The sequence below is a fragment of the Salvelinus alpinus genome, chromosome 4, assembly GCF_045679555.1.
Source record: "Salvelinus alpinus chromosome 4, SLU_Salpinus.1, whole genome shotgun sequence".
NCBI lineage: Eukaryota > Metazoa > Chordata > Actinopteri > Salmoniformes > Salmonidae > Salvelinus > Salvelinus alpinus.
The window spans coordinates 61,414,683-61,426,974 of record NC_092089.1 but is presented as its reverse complement, the minus strand read 5'-3'; the positions used below and the strand labels follow the sequence as shown (position 1 = coordinate 61,426,974).

Here is a 12,292-nt window from a genome sequence, read left to right as displayed (position 1 = left end):
AGTTAGAGAGGCAAGCAGAACGGCAGTCAGGCAAATTAGAAAGCATCGTCAGCGTCCCTCCACACAGCATGAGAGGAAAGGCTAATTAGAAGTCTCCTGGTATCTTTTATAGAGCTATAAGCGTTTTGCAGCAGCAGGCGCATGGCGACTCCATAGGAAATTACCCCCACCTAATGTGCCTTTTCTTTTCTTCTCTGTTGTGCCTGGCTGATGGGCGAGGTGGGGCGTGGAGGGGGAGAAGGGGCGGGCCCCGGTGCATCCTGCCTGTTAAGGTCCCAGCCCAGGCCCCCAGTGAGTCAACCACCATGAAAATCTGGATGAAAGCTGCTTTAATGTGGCGACCCCGTCAAGGTGGCTAATTTGCATCCTTCCAGTTTAATTAAACCCTTGGATCAAACCCTTGGATCTAACAGTAGAGAAGCAGAGGCTGGCAGGGTTCTGTTGGGTCATGGAGGGCCTAGCTAGCCACCCAGGGCCTGGGGGATGTGGGGGAGGCTTGAGGCCCACTGGTTAGAGATTAGGGGACAAGGGTCTGAAAGTGAGGGGTTATATTGGAGTAATGTTGACTTTAAGCTGAAACGCTACACTTGTAAGCAGAATGATTATGGATCTGGACAGCATCTGTTCTGAGCTGTTCTCACTAACATTAAATGAAAACAGATAACAGTGTAAGGGTGTCTTTGGTACAGAGAGCACATTAATGGTCGCACAATGATAAGTGCACCATATTACGTATTGTACTGGATCTCCCCCCCAAAAAAGTAACTTTTACATTATCGTGCAGTTTATCAATAAAATGGTCCGACGGTCATATATTCTGAAAGAAAGGATCTCACTACAATACATTTTAATAGAAAGTTAGCCAAATAAAATAAGATTGTGCTACCATGGAAAGGACAACACCGATCTATTTGTGGTAAATCACCATGATTAATTATTTTGTCATATCCCTGTTTATTTATTTACTCATGGCCCCGCCTACACTTAACGACTTGTTTTTTTAAATTATATGAGCAAAAAATATTCCACTTTATTTGGAAAGGCAAGGCAAACAAAATTAAATGAGCCTGTTTATATGATGAATATTAATTTGGAGAGCAGAAATTATTAAATATTAAAGCATTGGACCTCTCACTAAAGGCTTCAATCATACAAAAAATATACTTAAATCCGAACTGGTTCTCTAGTAGATCAGTAAGAATGTCTCACCCAGGGTTAAAAAAATTGCCTTTTCCCCTTCATTCAGATTACAACCTCTCACTTTCGGTTACTTGAAAATGAAATAATCTCCAATACATCGCCAGTTCTAAAACAAGCAATAGAAAGCTGGTTGCAATTTCAATTTAATCCACCAGAAAAGACAGAACAAATATAACAACAAATATTATGCATTTTGGTACTGTCCATATGTAGCTTGTTAAGGTCGCAGGTTCAGAATGGCTGAAATAAATTCAACATTTACTTGGAGCCAACTCTCCATATAGCACTGCTGGGTGATTTGATAAATCATAGTCAATCGATCAATAATCTAATAATACACCAAGCAAAGTTGTTTATCTTTAATTTACAATCTGTAGGAACTATGAGAATAGAAAGGTTCAGAATTTTTGTGAAACTGTATGGCAGCTAGAAATCAAAACTGGATGGTCTTCAGAGATAGATTGGAGGGAATCTGAAGGCTAGGACTAAAACAAACAAAAGATAACTAATGTAAAATATACTGTCTGTGAAATGTATAAACTGGAAGTGGAAGCCTAATTATTGTTTGATCACTCCAATAAGGGGATTTTTTTTACCTTTATTTAACTAGGCAAGTTAGTAAAGAACAAATTCTTATTTTCAATGATGGCCTAGGAACAGTGGGTTAACTGCCTTGTTCAGGGGCAGAATGACAGATATTTTCCTTGTTAGCTTGGGGATTTGATCTTGCAACCTTTTGGTTACTAGTCCAATGCTCTAACCACTAGGCTACCTGCCACCCCAGGTTAGTAGGGTTAGTGGAAAAAAATAAAGGAAAATATATTTTTAAAATATATATATTTCAAATATTATATATGAGGGATTGGAAATGATGCAGACAATTACATTGATAGAAGCCACAATCTGCAATATTAAAGCTGATCTTTTTAAATTATTGCACAATGAAAATTCCTTGTATTGCAAATTGCAATTAAAATGTGGTATTGTTTTGACTAATACTAATGTTAACCTTGACCATGAACCCTTCTGGCTCTCAGCCAAACCCTCTCCTAGCCTTACTATTAACCTTTAACGTATTTACATACTTAACCTAAACCTCACCCACATCCTGGCACTATCTTTAACCCTAACCTCCCTATGGCATTTGCCCTTGCCCTAGGTCTCAAAAGTCTAGACAGAACTGACTCCCTCACTGCTTGTCCTGCTACCCACACTTATTTACAACGGAGAACTCTTTCTCTGTGTCTCTCTTTGTTCAGCTTAATTTCATATGAGACCAAATGGTTTCAATTTCATCAAACATCCTTTAATCTTTCCCCCTTTTTTTGCCCCAACAAAGGCCTTTCTTCCACTACTCACAAGCATGGATTCATTTGTGTCCATATGTGTTTGTGCTTTGAACTTGCCTCAACTTCCCTACAATGAATGAGGGAAAAAACAAACATGTTCTAGGAGGCCCGGGTGGGTCGGGTTGTCGTGGGGTTCGGTGTTACACTAGCAGTAATCACAATTAGAAATTAGATCATTGTCACGTCAGTGGAAACATGATCAAAGGGGCGACCCTCTCCCTCACGCGCATATTTCACTGTTCGGATGAGTTAATGTAACGCCTCCAGTTTCAACTGTAGCACTGAAACCACTACTCACTGTCAAGAGCTTTTTATCTCTCAACATGTTAACAACTCACAAATCTTACCTCACCGATAGTTCACGGGCCGTTAAGAGAGACAAGAAACAGGGAGCTGCCTGGAAAAATACGTGTAAATCATTCTCTCTCCAAATATTGCCTGGCTTGGAAAGAACAGGGAGGGAAAAGAGAGAAAAGCCGTAGATTTAAAAGGCAACGGATAGGGGTTTGTGGTGGTAACTGTTGAGTCACTCTATTTCCAGGAGTATGGTCAGTTAGGTGGAGGGAGGAAACTGGTGGAGGGTGTGTTCAGTTTTAACCACACTGAGTAATTTATTAACACTGGTGGCTGTGACTCCTGGCAACTAACCCCCCTTTTTCCTTTTACATGGCACAACCCAAAGTGTGCCTGCATTTCTGACAAACTTCACTGTGGCCGCAGCAGACTGAACCACCCCGCCTGCCTAATACCCCCCCCCCTGCCGTCCGTTCGTCTCGTAAAGCATTCTAGAGCTGGGCCTGCCAGTATAATTTCGATACAATTATCCATTTAGGTGAGGGAGGCGTGGGCTAAACTGCAACACATGTAACTCACCGCCTGCAAACAAAGAACAAAAGGTCTGGGGCTGGAGCTGCTCCACCAGGCCCTCTATAAAACCTTCAGCCCTAACTCACTGACCGACTGTCAGACCGCACTCGCCTCCCGTCTGACCAGAATCCAGTCTCATAGTCATAGAATAGAATGCCTCTCTCTCTCCTACCATGTGTGGTTGTTTGGAGTCAACATTTACACAGGGCATATATAGAACAGCAAGGTCATGCAAGCCAAATAGACTAATCTGCCTAGTATCGAACTCTACATGACTGCTCTTCCATTTCTGTTTCAGTGGGTCTGGTAGACCTCCGTTGCCTCTTGTATTGGTATGGTATGTGACCCAGAACTGGGGCAACAACTGTTACCGACTCCATCCCTGATTTACAACTGTCGAGGGAGAGCTTCAGTCCTTTCCTGCAGAATTCCCAAGCGAGGCACTAGTGCTGAGCATTAACAATGTTGGCTGCGTGCGGCCTGGCCCTAAAACAACAGGGTTACACAGCAGGGGACTGTATTCCTGCAGACTAAGGGACCACCAAGGCTACAGCCAGGGGTGCAGCCAGTGGTAGGCTACAGCTAGGAATAGGGGTACAGCCAGTGATAGGGGTACAGCCAGCCAGGCCCTGGGGGAGATGGAGGGGCCTTGGGGCCTGGGTGCTGTGAGTGGGACACTGGGGACTAGGGAGGGAAATGGAGTGATGAAGGATTTGTCCCCCTGCCGGACAGGATATCCAGAGTGAGTGGTGGGAAGGTCACTAGAGGTCAGGGTCAAGCTTTACCTCTCCTGAACTCTGACAGCTTCCAAATGTTTTAAACATCCCCTGACAACATAACACTTTTACTACCATGGAGGTAAAAAGAGGGAGACATTGTAAATCCTTGTTTTTGCAAAGGAGCAGCACATAACGCAGCAGCAACAACCCAGCAGTACTTACCCAGCAGTGTGAGATTGGACCTGTGTTTACGATGCCATTAAAACATATCATGCAGCTGCAAAAATGCAGGTCAAGAGCACAACTAATACCTATGGGGTAATTTCCTGCTGCCACTATTGTGGGAAAAACATGTTTCTATTTACACTTGTGTGCAGAAAAGCACAAAGAAAAAGTACTTCAGTGAGAACTGTGGTCTATGTGTTAAAAAATAGTTTTAAAATTACTGTTACCTCACTCGGGTTTACAGCCAAATTATCACACCGAGGCATCAAGAGCCAAGAACAGAATATCAGCTACAGGGATAAAATTACATTTTTATGACAAGTATACTCTACTCAGTGTGTTGCAGGATTGCAGCAGTCATTAAAAAAAAGGGATGGGAACTTGAGGTTAGACTTGCCTCTCTGGCCGTGCTTGCTATGAGGAGGAGTTGATAAGATTGGAGACATGTTGACAACAAGTGTTATTAAATGTCACCAAATACACTATATACAAATGTATGAAGACACCCTTTCAAATTAGTGGATTCGGCTATTTCAGCCACACCCGTTGCTGACAGGTGCATAGAATTGAGCTCACAGCCATTCAATCTCCATAGACAAACATTGGCAATAGAATGGCCTTACTGAAGAGCTCAGTGACTTTCAACATGGCACCGTCATAGGTTTCCAACAAGTCAGTTCATCAAATTTCTGCCCAGCTGGAGCTGCCCCGGTCAACTGTAAGTGCCACTATTGTGAAGTGGAAACGTCTAGGAGCAACAACGGCTCATCCGCAAAGTGGTAGGCCACACAAACTCACAGAACGGGACCGCTGAGTGCTGAAGGTTGTAACACTCACTACCGAGTTCCAAATCTGGAAGCAATGTCAGCACAATAACTGTTTGTTGGGAGCTTCATTAAAAGGGTTTCCAAGGCTGAGCAGCTGCACACAAGCCAAAGATCACCACGTCAGCTGGAGTGGTGTAAAGCTAGCCGCCATTGGACTCTGGAGCAGTGGAAACGTGTTCTCTGGAGTGATGAATCCCACTTCACCATCTGGCAGTCCAACGGATAAATCTGGGTTTGGCAGATGCCAGGACAACGCTACCTGCCTGAGTGCATAGTGCCAACTGTAAAGTTTGGTGGAGGAATAACGGTCTGGGGCTGTTTTTCATGGTTCGGGCTAAGCCCCTTAGTTCCAGTGAAGGGAAATCTTAACGCTACAGCATACAATAACATTCTAGACGATTCTGTGCTTCCAACTTTGTGGAAGGACTTTTCCTGTTTCAGCAGAACAATGATCCCCATGCACAAAGCGAGGTCCATACAGAAATGGTTTGTCGAGATCGGTGGAAGAACTTGACTGGCCTGCACAGAGCCCTAACCTCAACCATAAGACTCCTGAACAGGTGTCCCGCCACCTGCCAACCCCCTCTTTTACACTGCTGCTACTCTGGCTATGCATAGACGATAAACACTTTAACTATACCTACATGTACATATTACCCCAATTAGCCCGACTAACCCGTGCCCCCGCACATTGACTTTGTACCACCTGTATATAGCCTCGCTACTGTCATTTTACTGTTCTTTTTATTTTGTATTTCTTTACTTATCTATTGTTTACCTAATGCCTACTTTTTACTTAACAATTGCACTGTTGGTTAGTGCTTGTAAGTAAGTATTTCACTGTAAGGTCTACACCCGTTGTATTCGGGGCATGTGACAAACTTTGATTTGAACCCCATCGAACACCTTTGGGATGAATTGGAATGCCGACAGCGAGCGAGGCCTAATCGCCCAACATCAGTGCCCGACCTCACTAATGCTCGTGGCTAAATGGAAGCAAGTCCCAGCAGCATTGTTCCAACATCTAGTGGAAAGCCTTCCTAGAAGAGTGGAGGCAGTTAAAGCAGCAAAGGGGGGACCAACTCCATATTATTGCCCATGATTTTTTACTTTTGGTCATATAGTGTACCTCTGTGTTGAATACTTAAATGGGAAGTGCACACACTGATTTAGACTCGTTCTTTGGCATGCTCCTCAAGAAATGCTGGCGGCCATGACAGAAGCCAAACACGAGTTGGCTTAGAGGTGTGGCTTGATGTGGTTATTTCTTGGGTGTGCCCTTGTCACCACCAAGACACACCCATCTGTCAGAACCTTGCCTACAGCCATTTCCCCTTCTTCGATGAGGTTTAACAGCGGTTGGCATCCAATAAATGTTGCATTGCTGCCACCAACTAGACTGGAATATAACTCCCTTATACCTTGCTTGAAAAAGTAAATCAACAAATGCCCTACCATCTAACCCTACACTCATTAAAAACCCACCACCCTACTCCACTATTTAAACCTATCTAGTCCTACCTCAGGCCAACAGTCTGAAAGGACGGGACACCACCACTCAACACACCCTGTAAGTCTTCTGATGTCAAATCTTGTACACCCAAATATTTCTCTGCAGTTGCCACCACTACCTCTATTTTCTGCAATTTAAGTTCCATCCCTACAGTACAGTTGATAACCATTGCTATGAATGCTAAATAGCCAATCACATATCACTCTTTGGCCTTTCCCTCTGTACTGATACAGATCTAGTACACACACGACTCCCCCTAGAACCATCTTCTTCAACTTTCTTCACTGCCTCAGCATACGACACCCCCTGCCTTACTCTAACCCTGGTATCCTCAACCTGCCTCTCTCGCAGCGGACACTTCAGATTCACAACCCTACAGGCACCCCTACAATTAACACATACCGCTTCTTTCCCCAATGCTACACATTCGTTTGTCTCCCTTCTGCACACCTTGGAACCTCCCTCCTGCACACTGCTGCCACATTCCCATAAGCTTGACACCTGTAACAATGTAATGTATTTGGCACATAAGCTTGTACGGGATAACTGAAATATCCAAACATTAATTTTGTCGGGCAGGGACTCAACATCAAAACTCAATGACTCTTGTGTTTCACCACTCATGCCACCCTTTCTGTGTCACACCAAATTACAAGCATCACAAACACTGGGAATCTTCCCCTTCAGTTGATCCACTTTCACAGTAATCACTCCTTTCAATTTGCTCGAGAGCGAAACAAGTCACATCTCTTGTCCCAATTAACACCAAACCACTTCAGGTTACCTTCACTGATTCCATAGCACCCAATCGTTTTCACCCACCCTGAAATCACAAAAGGCAGGGGTCCACCTTCTACAAAAATGTCACAGACTCATCTTTATCCTCTGAGGATTTCACCACACCTGCTACCTCCGATAATCCGCCCTCAATTCCATTTCTCCTCCAGACCTCGATCCGGAATTCGACTCATTCTGCTTACACTTTCTACCATTCTTCTTCGACAAACGATCTGCCTTTTTTCTAAAAATGTTACCCGACTCAAGCTCACCCTCTTCCTCCCTCTCTTCGACTTCCTCTGCCTATATGTCTCCTTATGATAATATTGTACTTCTCCTAACATACATTTCATTTTTGCCCTCTCAAGGGACACCATTTCAGCTGTTTTCCCCCACTCAACCACAACAAACAAACCTCCTGCACGTTGAGTTCAATAACTACAGGCAGATAGATGTATGGTGAGATGTCAGAGGAAGCTTTGAATAGGTCAGTAGCCCACAGAGTAATATGAGAATGCAATTGCTGAATAAACAACCCTTTACATAATACAATAGTAGCAGTGTTCAGCTAATGTAACAATGTGCACCTTTCATTGTCATTCCCAGCTGATACAGATACTGTTCCATCTCCCTCCCCATATTGACAGATACCATTCAATTCTATAATACAAAAGACAATACAAGTCAAAGTTGTGTCTAGTAAACATTTTATGCCAAGTGCAAGGTCTCTCTCCATTTACAGACATCAGTTTCAAGCCCGTCTGTCAGTCTGGACATCACATCATCTTGCAAGTCTCCATGTGTTGGCTCCATAGACGTTTCTGTGAACACATAGTCACTGTTCTATTAACAGTGGTAGTTAGGATAGGCAATATCTGACACACAAACAGGTACTATGTTGAAGTTTGAACAGGTCAGACTAAACATACCTCATTATGGTCTCCCCATCACGATGGTTGGTGAGCAGGCAAGAGGTGAGGCCTTTGCCAGTGCCCCATTGATGGGCATGGCAGCGCAGATCAGCTCCTGGCCCCTCATCAAAGATACTGGTCGGTCACACACACAGAGCACTGATTACGTTATTAATGGTTGTTATGATTAGCCTGGTGGAACCAACCTGATCACTGCATTCACCTTTGGTGAATGCAGCGATCCGGTTGGTTCCAACAGGCTAGATTATGAAGGTGAATTGGGAAAAAACTCGAAACTGTTTTGACCTTCGACCAGGTCAAATTTCACCAACCTGATTCAATTTATAGGAAAGCGCACAGCGAGGGCATGTCTACGTGATGCTGAGAGTTCCCTTGCTGGACTTTTCTATGTTGCATGTTCGGCTGCAAACTGGACATCTCTCGAACAACTGCAGCAGGCAAACCTTTTAAACACCACCTCATCTTATGAGGTGGTGTTGACTGGGAGGGCCTGTGACATGGGGACAGCCAAGTGCAAAGGTTTTTTGATAATGCACTTCACTACCAAAATGACTCTACAATTTGTATCTGCTTGGCTGGGCAATTAACCTACTAGTTCATCAAACCAGGTATTTTCTCACACAACACACATTAACATTGTTGACGAAGCCGTCTGTGTCATCAGGGCAGTAACTCGGGTCAAGCTAATTCTAGGTCGTCACTAGTTACCACAGCCACAAAGTCCCAAAGCCTGCCTATTTCTACAATTTCTCTTCTTAAAATGTGATTTTAAACCTAACCATATTTACCCTATCCTTAGTCAGACTGCTAAAATTATGCCTAACCCTAACCTTAAATTAGGGGTATCAAACATACGCCCCGCGAGGGTGTCCAATCCAGCCTGCGGGTGGTTTGAATTATTATAAAAAATGACAATGTAGAATAATAGTGAAGACAAAAAAACTATGAAATAATACATATGGAATCATGTAGTAACCACAACAAGTGTTCTCCAAAGTAGCCACCCTTTGCCTTGATGACAGCTTTGCACTCTTGGCATTCTCTCAACCAGCTTCACCTGGAATGCTTTTCCAACAGTCTTGAAGGAGTTCCCACATATGCTGAGCCCTTGTTGGCTGCTTTTCCTTCACTCTGCCTTAAATTAAGACCAAAAAACAAATTTTGTATAAAACTTTGACGATATAGCCAATTTTGAGTTTGTGGCTGTGGTAACTAGTGGGCACGCTAATTGTATGCTTTACAGGTGTAGACTGACTAGCTCCAGATTGGATTAGATACAGGCCGGTGACGCCATTACGGTTTGTTGCTCCTAGTTCACTGTATTAGTCAGACGCAGTCATGAGTTAGTTACCATCATAGCTGCATCGATTATTTCGTTTTGCCCGATACAATACAAAATGTACTTGTATGAGTTACGAATTAACTTGCAAATCCGACTTGTAGGATAACGTTAGCTAGCATTATAACATTTTAACGTCACATAACCAGCAGTATCTACACAAATGTATGAGCTACGACCTAATTAAATTGTAATGAGTACGCCCACTACTCATTCTCGCTTTATTAAAAGATAGCTACTTACATAAATCAGCAATAACGTTAGCAAAATTATACCAGAGAGGTCATTATATTCCAGTATCTCTGGCTATACTCACCACCACCGGTCGTTGCACACCAAACTAGCGTTACTGGTGCGGACTTGGGGACCGACGAACTCCAAGCACATATTCCACATACTAGGGTTCTTCGGCCGGGCATGCATACCATAAAACTTTGGCAGTGAAGGCATGTTCAATCCGTATAGGTTCCGTGATCCTTTGAAAGCGTTGGGGGTGATGAAACAATTATGCCCCATTCAATGAAGGGAAGCGGAGGGGCGATTTGCACGTGGAGCTTGGCAAAAGGGGGCATGAATTGTTGACAATTGTAATCCAAACTCATCCTTAATTTACTCGTTGTGACGCACTGAGGTTCCAAACTCAGTTTTACACTGTATTACCAAAATTATCCTATTTCCACTTTGTAGTCAATTTTGACCCCAAAAAAGAAATGTTTCTGACTTATATCGATGCCACATATACCATTTTCAAAGGGAGTAGTTGCTTTTTAGGGGCAGTTGCTCTTTAAATCTGGCTTGAGTTGCCCTTTCGGTCTGTCTGTCTGTCGTACTACAGCCTGACATGCAGTACCAGTCAAAAGTTTGGACACATTTACTCATTCCAGAGTTTTCCTTAATTTTTTTTACATTTTCTACATTGTAGAATAATAGCGAAGACTTCAAAACTATGAAATAACACATGTAGTAACCAAAAAAGTGTTAAACAAATCAACATATATTTTATATTTGAGATTCTTCAAAGTAGCCACCCTTTGCCTTGATGACAGCTTTGCACACTCTTGGCATTCTCTCAACCAGCTTCATGAGTTAGTCATCTGGAATGCATTTCAATTAACAGGTGTGCCTTGTTAAAAGTTAATTTGTGGAATTTCTTTCTTTCTTAATGTGTTTGAGCCAATCAGTTGTGTTGTGACAAGGTAGGGGTGGTATACAGAAGATAGCCCTATTTGGTAAAAGACCAAGTCCATATCATGGCAAGAACAGCTCAAGTAACAGACACATCTCCACATCAACTGTTCAGAGGAGACTGAATCAGGCCTTCATGGTCGAATTACTACAAAGAAACCACTACTAAAGGACACCAATAATAATAAGAGACTTGCTTGGGCCAAGAAACATGAGGAATGGACATTACACCGGTGGAGTCCAAATTTGAGATTTTTGGTTGCAACCGCCATGTCTTTGTGAGACTCAGAGTAGGTGAACGGATGATCTTTACATGTGTGGTTCCCACCGTGAAGCATGGAGGAGGTGTGATGGTGTGGGGGTGCTTTGCTGGTGACACTGTCAGTGATTTATTTAGAATTCAAGGCACACTTAACCAGCATGGCTACCACAGCATTCTGCAGCGATACGCCATCCAATCTGGTTTGGGCTTAGTGGGACTATCAGGACAATGACACAACACACCTCCAGGCTGTGTAAGGGCTATTTGACCAAGAAGGAGAGTGATGGAGTGCTGCATCAGATGACCTGGCCTCCACAATCACTCAACCTCAACCCGATGGTTTGGGATGAGTTGGACCGCAGAGTGAAGGAAAAGCAGCCATCAAGTGCTCAGCATATGTGGGAACTCCTTTAAGATTGTTGGAAAAGCATTCCAGGTGAAGCTGGTTGAGAGAATGCCAAGAGTGTGCAAAGCTGTCATCAAGGCAAAGGGTGGCTACTTTTAAGAATATAAAATATATTTTGATTTGTTTAACACGTTTTTGGTTACTACATGATTCCAGATATGTTATTTTGTAGTTTTGAGGTCTTCACTATTATTGTACAATGTAGGAAATAGTAAAAATAAAGAAAAAAAGTAGGTGTCCAAACTTTTGACTGGTACTGTATCTCTGCATCAGTGGAGTCTCCTCAGAGGAGGAAAGGGAGGACCATTCTCCTCAGTGAATTTCATAAAACTATAAATAGTAAAACATTTAAAAAGTTGTCCTTTTTAGATAAAACTATACTAAACATATTCACGTGACCAAATAATTGATTTAAACACACTGTTTTACAATGAAGGTCTACAGTAGTCTCAACAGCACTCTATAGGATAGCACCATAGTGTAGCCGGAGGACAGCTAGCTTCCGTCCTCCTCTGGGAATATTGACTTCAATACAAAACCTTGGAGGCTCATGGTTCTCACTCCCCTTCCATTGACTTACACAGTAATTATGACAGCTTCCGGAGGACGTCCTCCAACCTATCAGAGATCTTGCAGCATGAACTGACATGTTATCCACCCAATCAAAGGATCAGAGAATGAATCTAGTACT

General features: G+C 43.0%; 1 protein-coding gene and 1 long non-coding RNA gene across 4 annotated transcripts in view; both read right to left on the bottom strand.

Annotated features, from left to right (window-relative positions):
- Positions 1–12,292, bottom strand: part of LOC139574064 (fibroblast growth factor receptor-like 1) — a 60,339-nt gene that overhangs the window by 9,264 nt on the left and 38,783 nt on the right. The window lies entirely within an intron of this gene.
- On the bottom strand, positions 8,285–11,702 carry LOC139574066 (uncharacterized). The gene is made up of 4 exons (XR_011674710.1): positions 10,065–11,702; positions 8,721–9,544; positions 8,407–8,523; positions 8,285–8,298 (listed from the first exon to the last, which is right to left on the bottom strand). It is a non-coding gene; the product is annotated as an uncharacterized lncRNA (long non-coding RNA).